Genomic DNA, 8,652 nt, shown 5'->3' with positions numbered 1-8,652 from the left:
CCGGGTTCGCGCCCCGGTCTGGGAGGATCCCACATGCCGCGGAGCGGCTGGGCCCGTGAGCCATGGCCGCTGAGCCTGCGCGTCCGGAGCCTGTGCTCCGCAACGGGAGAGGCCGCAGCAGAGGGAGGCCCGCGTACCGAAAAAAAAAAAAAAAAAGATTAAAATGTTTTAGATCAAGAAAGGTAAGTTGAGGGGCTTCCCTGGTGGTCCAGTGGTTAAGACTCCACACTTCCAATGCAGGGGGCATGGGTTCGATCCCTGGTTGGGGAACTGAGATCCCACATGCTGTGTGGTGAGGCCAAAAAAAAAGAAAAAAGAAAGGTAAGTTGACTTATTGCTTAAGAAATGACAGATCTAAACATAACTGTAAGTAATGCCCAGGGCTCCTCCCTTTCCTGTCAGAGACACAGAATTGGATGTGAGTCTGGCCGTTGATCTCCAATCAAGGTTCTCCTCCTTCAGGTGGAAGCCTTTTACTGAATGATACTGTTGGTGGTGACGTTCTTAACTGCTGACGTCAATCCACTGAATCTGTAGCTGGCTTTTGAGCTCCTTGTATCCTGACTTGTTACACAGCTTACTAATGTTTGTGCAGTTTTATAAAGTGATAGAATACGGAAAAGGTAGTAAACAGTAAAAAAGGATGTTGGGAGGCAATTTATGGATACCATTTATATTTCACAAACATTAGACTTTGGTGTCTGATATAAACTAACAAGGCATAGAGTTTGTATGAAAGAAATAAAGAGAGAATGCCATATTCCACTTCTGGGGATATACCCAAAAGAATTGAAAGCAGAGACTCAAAGAAATACTTGTACATCCATGTTCCTAATGGGATTATTCACAATAGCCAAAAGGAAGAAAAAACTCAAGTGTCCATCAGTGGGCAAATGGATAAACAAATTGTGTATATGCACAATGGAATATTATTCAGCCTTAAAAAGGAAGGAAGTTCCGATACATGCTGCAACATGGATGAACTTTGAGGACATTACGCTAATTGAAATGAGTCAAAACAGGGCAAATATTGTACAATTCCACTTGCATGAGATACCTAGAGTAGTCAAATTTATCCAGACAGAAAGTGGAATGATGGTTGCCAGGAGATGGAGGAGGGGGGTTGGAGAGAGAGTTAATTGTTTAATGGTTACAGATTTCAGTTTTGCAGGATGAAAAGAGTTCTATGCATGGATGGTGATGACAGCTGTACGGTAATGAGGGTATTCCGCTTTTTTTTTGGCTGTGTTGGGTCTTCGTTTCTCTGTGAGGCCTTTCTCTAGTTGTGGCAAGCGGGGGCCACTCTGCATCGCGGTGTGCCGGCCTCTCACTATCGCGTCGTCTCTCGTTGTGGAGCACAGGCTCCAGACGCGCAGGCTCAGTAGCTCTGGCTCACGGGCCCAGTTGCTCCGCGGCATGTGGGATCTTCCCAGACCAGGGCTCGAACCCATGTCCCCTGCATTAGTAGGCAGATTCTCAACCACTGCGCCACCAGGGAAGCCCTGAGGATATTCTTAATGCTACTGAATTGTACTCTTAAAAATGGTTGAGATGTAAATTTTATGTCATGGACATTATACCACAATGAAGAAAAAAGAGCAGGATGTTACGGGTTTTCTTTGCTGTACAGACGTGAAATTGTTGTCTTCCTGGAAGTTGTTTGAGAAGTCAGGGCAACGAGTGACTCTCAGGTGTTCTTCCTATTGACATTTCATGGTGTATCATCAATGTCAAATCTCTTTAGCAAGAGAATTTAAAAGATGGGAAAATTATTAATAATTGGCAACTCTAGAAATTTTCACGTTTGGAAAAGTTTAGATACAGGAGAATCCTAGAGTGTTCTCAGCATTGTATCGAAAAATGTGGTCAAACCATTTCCCTTTAAATAACATCCTGATTTTTATTTTTCTTCTGTTTCTTTTCCTCTTCTGCTTACATGAGACTGATAATGATCTACAAACCACTGACCTGAAAAGGAAACCAGGCCCCGCTACTTACAAAGGGCCTGGAAGTCCCTCATCTCATTTCCCATCTGTCCTTTTGAAAAGAAAGAATTTTTTTTTTTCACAGTGTTTTGTCCTTGCTTTTTATTATATGCTGCCAAAAAATAATCTCAGTACTTTGTTTTGGGCTTTTTATTGGAAAGTGTTCTTTTGATAAAGTTCCTCAAAAGTTTTATTGGTCTGCATTCAGTGGCCAACAATGTCAGTTTCTGTGAACATTGTGGGTTTTGGGTTATTAGTTCATGTCTAGGATTGAACCTACCTGAAAAATCTGGATAAATAATGTTTCCAAATTGACGTTGTCCAGACCTTCAGGAGATGAGGATTTTAATTCCAGGTCAAGAATTCTGCCTTTTACAGAAAACAGTGACAGGTCATTTTTTTCTGCATCGGCAGGCGGACTCTCAACCACTGCTCCACCAGGGAAGCCCCCCCCCTTTTTTTTTTTTTAATCATCAAGTATGTCTTAAAAAGAAAAGCTTATTTTTTGGATAGCACTGATCAGCTGAGTTGAAGAGTGTATTTATTTACCATATAGAGTTATACTCTTTGTGCAAAGAGCTCAGACAGGGTTCCTGCTTTCGAATTGCTCAAAACTTAGGAGAGGAGATATTGAATTAATATTAATAATAAGGAGAATGTGACCACTGTCATGACAAATTGAATCCCATGGGAATTTATTCTTGGAACATTAAGATAGTGGGGCGTCCAGGTGCTGAGCCCTTAAAGTGGTTGGAAATGCAGAAGTCCAGCCTAAGAGAGAAGCCAGGGTTATCAGTCTGGGCTCACCCGTAGAAATGTGAGACAATGGCCCCAGGGACCGAGAGCATGAGAGTGCCCTCAAGGGACTGAATCTTGGGGAACACCTTCACCTAGGAGGAAGCGGGGGTGGGAGTCAGATACAGAAAGTGGGAAAAGGACCAGGAAACCGTGGGGCCCTGGAAGGGAGTGAGAGGAGTTTTGAAGAAGGCAGGCCAAAAGAGCAGACCGTCATGCGCTCCTGCCACTGGCGTGGGAGAATGGTCCTCGGAGTTGATAGCTAGGGCATCATTGCCTCTGATGGTCGTTTCTTGCCGGGGCTGAAGAAGTGAGTGCGTGGGGCACAGAGGTTAGCGTTAAATGGTAGCAGAGGGAAGGGATCATCGTAACTCAGAGCAATACCAGGAGGTTTTATCAGGACTGATAGAATGAGCTAGGAAGGGAAGTTCAGGAATGAGGAAGAGATTGAAGATGCAAGCTATGGGGGTGCATTTTGAAGCAAGGCTCTTTAGGGGGCCCTGTGGGGATGGAATGAAGGGTCTTTGCAGGAAGAGCTCAGGAAGGAGAGAGAGTTCTGTCTCTGAATGGGAAGGAGCGGATTGGGTGTTTGAGAAATTTAGAGGCGGATTGGGCTGAGGCAGCCAATGTCAGGTTGGCCCAGGTGAAGAGCATCCTGGGGGCGAGTCAGGAGGGTTTGGCGAGCAGGCTACGGGGCTTGGGATGGGGAGGGCGTAACAGTAAGAGTCATCAGTCAGTACCCCCACTGCTGTAACCGAGGCCACCGCCCTCATCCCTTCTTACATTGGTTAATCCTATCAGGTCTTCCAGGTCCCATCCTTGTCCTTCTTCCTGTCCATCCTAACAGAGTAGCCAGAGTGATCTTTTAAAAAGTAAATTTCAAGGTAGGTCCAATGACCTCACTCAGGGAAGTCTTACTGTGGCCGTGATCCTGTCCACTGCACCTCTCTGACCAGTCGCCTCCCCACTCTCTGCTGCAGCCACACTGGCCTCCGTGGGGCTCCTCTGTCACTCCAGGCAGCCTCCTGCCCCAGGGCCTCTTCTCAGGCTGTTCCTCTTCCCGGAGAGTTCTTTATCCAGCTCTCGCTCACCCACGGCAGGCCTTTCTCCAGTTCTTACTTCTCCGTGAGGCCCTTGCCCGCCGCCATGCCCTCCACCCTCTTGGCATTCCAGGTCCTCTTTACCTTGCTCTGTTTTCTTTCTTCCTCACCATATCACTTACCTGCTTCTAAGATACTCACATGTTTATTGTTTATTCATGTGAATCCCGTGAGGGTGGGCATCTCAGTCGTATTCACTGATGTTTCCCGAGCACACAGGACGCATGGCACAGAGTAGGAATTCAAGAAATACTCATTGAGTGGAAGGAGCGAGTGAGAGAGAGAAAGAGAGAGTGAGAATGTATGAATCACCAACCAAGAGCGGGCTCCTTCCACCTAAGATTTTGATGAAATCAGCCTTGTTGGGCATGTTAACAGCTTGAGAACAGAGAAAAGAAAACAAAAGATGGGGGTTAAGATGGCAAAGGGGTGGGCGTGTAGCTGTCGGACCCAAGAACGAGGGAGCTGAGTCCTCAGGACTCTCGGCTGTTGGGGAGTGTTCAGAGTTGGATGTTGGATGGGCAGGAGAAGACACGGGAGAACCCTGAGGATGAACAAGCAGAAGTGCCTGGTGTGGGGGAGTTGGAGGGATGGAAGGTGGCGCTGGGAGAAGGGGCGTTGCCGTGTCTGTGATCCCACAGGTGGAGTGTTGGGTAGGCGGCGTGGAGTGTGGGCGACTGTGGAGGGCCCACAGGAAAGGTGAACTGACATGTGTGAGCACTGAATAGTTGGATAGAAATTCAGAAGATTAATAGATGTGAAAATGTTCAGCCCAACTACCAGGTCTAATGAATTTAAATGATACATAAAATCAAACTGAAATAAGAAGTAAGTTATGGGTATAGCTCCTCAAATGACTATTTTGAACATTTAATCTAAGCTTGACATGGATCCTTAGGCCCTTGGAAGGTATATATTGTAACCTTTCGTGTTAGAAATGCAACAGGAAAAGAAGTGATTTCGGAACCTTGGTCATTATTATTACCTTGACTGTTAACATTTGTTCCTTAATTTGTTAAAACCTTTGTGTTCAGCTCACCCACTTTCAAGGAATATCAGCCTTGGAAGTATGCCAATTCAGTGTTCATTTGGTGAAGGGGAAAATTGCTTTTGAAAAGCAGTTTCTATATCAGATTCTCAATCAGAAAATACAGAAATATATTGAAGAACCATAATTAACTTTGATTTGTGCCGTCCTTTCTAAATGAAGGTAGCAGCCTTGTAGGGTAGGAGGACAATCTGGCCGTAACCAGCGAGGTTCAGCTGATGTGGCACCCAGGTGGGTACTCTGGTCTTTCTCACTGCCCACGGGTGTACCTCTGGGTCCCTATGCTCTGTGCAAGCAGAGGAGGCCCGTTCTTCAGTGGAGGGTGGCCCATGCCATGCTCCATGGGATGCAACTCTAGGGGACATGACTGATGTACGTTCTTTGTTCTCCTAGGGAGCTGGGGCGTTCATACAGAATGCGGTGTGATGGTGCCCCAGCAGCTGGGCACCTCAGGGAGCTGCGGTGCCTTTTGTGGACACCATTAGAGTAAACACTTGTCAGGTTGATTTCTATGTTTACTAACACTTTAGACATTTTCTTCATTTTTCCTCAAGACAGCCCGGTGAGGAAAGTAGCTCTCCACCCCACCACCCCGCCGCCCACCATACCGGCAATGTACGACATGATTTTTGTTAGAAACACCATGCAGTGCTTAGGAAAACTTATGATCGAGTGGGGAGTTGAGATTACCTGCATAAATAACTAGATGAAATAAAACACACACACACAAAATATTACCCTCATAAGTGAATCTAAGATTTTATTCTTTTCTCAGGTAGAATAAAAGATATTGGATGAGTCTAGTAGTCCATTACTGTATGCATGTTTTCCCCATATCAGGTCACATTTTCTTTCCTTCCTCCCTCCCTCCCTTCTCTCTCACTCACTCTCTCTCTTTCTTTCTTTCTTTTTCAAATTTTCTTTGCTTTTTAAAAATAATGTTTGCTCACATTTTAAATAGGTCATCGAGAACGGTGAAGATTCTATAGTGAGTGGAATTGGGTAAGCACAGACCTTATGTGTAACCAGTGAAGGTAGAAGGACACTTTTATGTATGTGATTCATGTATATGTCTTAGGTTATTAAACACTACTCGCAGGCATTGATAGAGGAAGATTTGAGCCAAGATGAAATCTTAAGACAGTGCAAGCAGTGGAGATTTATTTATATTATATCTCTAGCATTCACTGAAAATCATTCTTTATTATAGTTATTTGTAACTGTAAGACTTTATTATTTTCTCCCCAAATAGAAAATAAAACCTCTATGAGAGTGACAAACCATAGTTGTTTGGTTTTTATTATAAACCATAGCTTTTTGAAAATTCACCTTTGCATTTGCGATGTTCCTACAACAGTGCTTAATTCGTGGTAGGCATTTAATATGTTTTGAGTAAATGGATGGATTTGAGATCTAGGCACCAGCTGCCTTTGAGGTCGTAAGGGCACAGCTCAAGGTGGTGGATCAGGGGAGTGGAAGAGAGGGAGACATGTTTGCATGCAAAAACAAAACTCAAAAGTCCTTCAAGAAAAAGAAAACCTGGGTTTTGGCCTCAGAATCATCAGATGCCATTTAACATATTACTAGGCACACACTCTGTGGTTCCTACAACCTGAATGGGTCCTGCTGTGTCCATACCTCTGCCTTTTCCTACCAGGGTTGCCTGGCAGAACGTGGGCCCTGCCGAGTGTCCTGTGTGGGTTTGATGGACCTTGCATCAGCAGGACCCTTGGGTGTGTGCCTGAGATCCAGTGAGGACAAATTAAGGGAGTTCCGTGAAGCCCCCTGATGTCAGAAGTCCTCCAATCAGGACTTCCCCATCTGCTTAGTATTTTATCCGCAAAGCATAACCTCTGCTCCGCTGTGTTTAAGATAGGACTTTGCCTGGCGTCCCAGGCTTTGAAGGGCTGCTCTGAGCAGACCATCCTGGTGGTGCTGGTAAACGCACAGAGGGGCTTGTGTGAAATTATCCTTGATGCACGGGCGAGGCCTTACGTGTGAATGAAAGCGTGTGCCTCCCTAAGGCAAGTCCTGAAAGGAACCTTCATTGGGATATTGGAAGTATATAAATAACGGACATGATTTAACGTGAAGCATATTCACTACGCTAGGTATTCGCACAAGTGTATGGTGTTTTTAACAACTGAAATTGCATTCTAAAGAAGACATAGAGAACCATACACAGACAACTAGAAAATGAAAGAAGCTACACTTGCCTACCCCTTCCTCAAGGCTCCGTTACCGAATAGAATGGTAGTTGTTCTAGACACTAGGGTAGTGGCAAGACCTGAGATGTAGTCATCTGGGTCTAGATTTTAGCCCCAGGTCTGTCTGTCACTAATCTGGGTATTCCAGTAAGCCATAAACCTTCCTAAAATTCACCTTTCCTTTTTTTTTTTTAAATGATACTCCCATGTAAATTCACCTTTCTTAACCTGTAATTCAGAGATAACATTTGCCCTAAAATTGGGGTTCTCATTAGATGTGTGAGAATCCAAAGAGATATCACCATTCAAGGAAGCTCTTTGTACACACGGGCTGATGTCCGCCAGGTAGCAGGGAGGGAGCTGAGTTACCAGGATGCTTAGTGGAGTCTTCTTCCTCTCCTCTAGGTAACATCATTTTATTTTTGAGGATGGCAATTTTTAGTTGCAAAGTTATATGATGTGGAGCAGGCTGAGCCCCTTACTCATGGGGAAGCTGGACCTGCCACGTGTCCACTCAAGTGGCTGCAAGGCCTCTCCTGGTTTTCTGGATAGCCACCCCCGTCCTCACTTTTGCAGCGATACTTAAGTGATTAGAGGGACTTCCCTGGTGGCGCAGTGGTTAAGAATCCGCCTGCCAATGCGGGGGACACGGGTTCGAGCCCTGGTCCAGGAAGATCCCACATGCCGTGGAGCAGCTTAGCCTGTGAGCCACAACTACTGAGCCTGCGCTCTAGAGCCCGTGAGCCACAACTACTGGGCCCACGTGCCACAACTACTGAAGCCCGCGCGACTAGAGCCCGCGCTCCACAACAAGAGAAGCCACCACAACGAGAAGCCCGCGCACTGTGACGAAGAGTAGCCCCCGCTCACTGCAACTAGAGAAAGCCCACGCGCGGTAACGACCCAACGCAGCCAAAAATAAATAAATTTATTTAAAAGAAAAAGAAACCAGTTTCTCTGTAATACCAAACACCCCCCTCCCCCCAATTGATGAGTCTGGTCATTTTAAGGGTTTTGAACATTTAACTTATTTAGTTATAGTTTACTGCATTTGACCAAGCTGTTATGTAATACATAATTAGGGGGGTTTTCAAGGTAGCAGAATGAAATTTTTATGACTATCAAAGGTCTACTAACATTTATAAATGTACATATATGACATTTTAGGAAACAGGACACTGTGCAGTGACAGAGCTACCTGATGTCTCACCAGTTGCTAAGACACTGTCTCATTCGGAGCCCCAAATGATTCCATTTAAAAGTCCCGACTGCCCATTCATTCAGACATTCATGTTAGGCCAGACGTTATGTAAGGGTGCTGGAGAAGCGAAGATGACTAGCACAGTCTGAGGTTCTTGAGTCTGGTAGGCGATGCAGCAAGGTTTCTGAGTAATTTCCGCAGCACTGCGTGTGTGCCGTGTGCTGCAGGAGGTGGGAGTGAGCAGCCCCACAGCCAGGCACAGGGGCTGCTACATTAGGGAGTCAGAAGTAGCCCGCGTGCTGGAGGGTCAGAGGCG

At 45.6% G+C, this 8,652-nt stretch overlaps 1 protein-coding gene across 23 annotated transcripts in view; it reads left to right on the top strand.

The window, feature by feature from the left end:
• Positions 1 to 8,652, top strand: part of DOCK9 (dedicator of cytokinesis 9) — a 291,607-nt gene that overhangs the window by 132,560 nt on the left and 150,395 nt on the right. The gene's annotated exons all lie outside the window — the stretch shown is intronic.

The sequence above is a fragment of the Physeter macrocephalus genome, chromosome 13, assembly GCF_002837175.3.
Source record: "Physeter macrocephalus isolate SW-GA chromosome 13, ASM283717v5, whole genome shotgun sequence".
NCBI lineage: Eukaryota > Metazoa > Chordata > Mammalia > Artiodactyla > Physeteridae > Physeter > Physeter macrocephalus.
The sequence above is the reverse complement of the archived record's forward strand: the minus strand, read 5'-3'. Positions and strand labels throughout refer to the sequence as shown.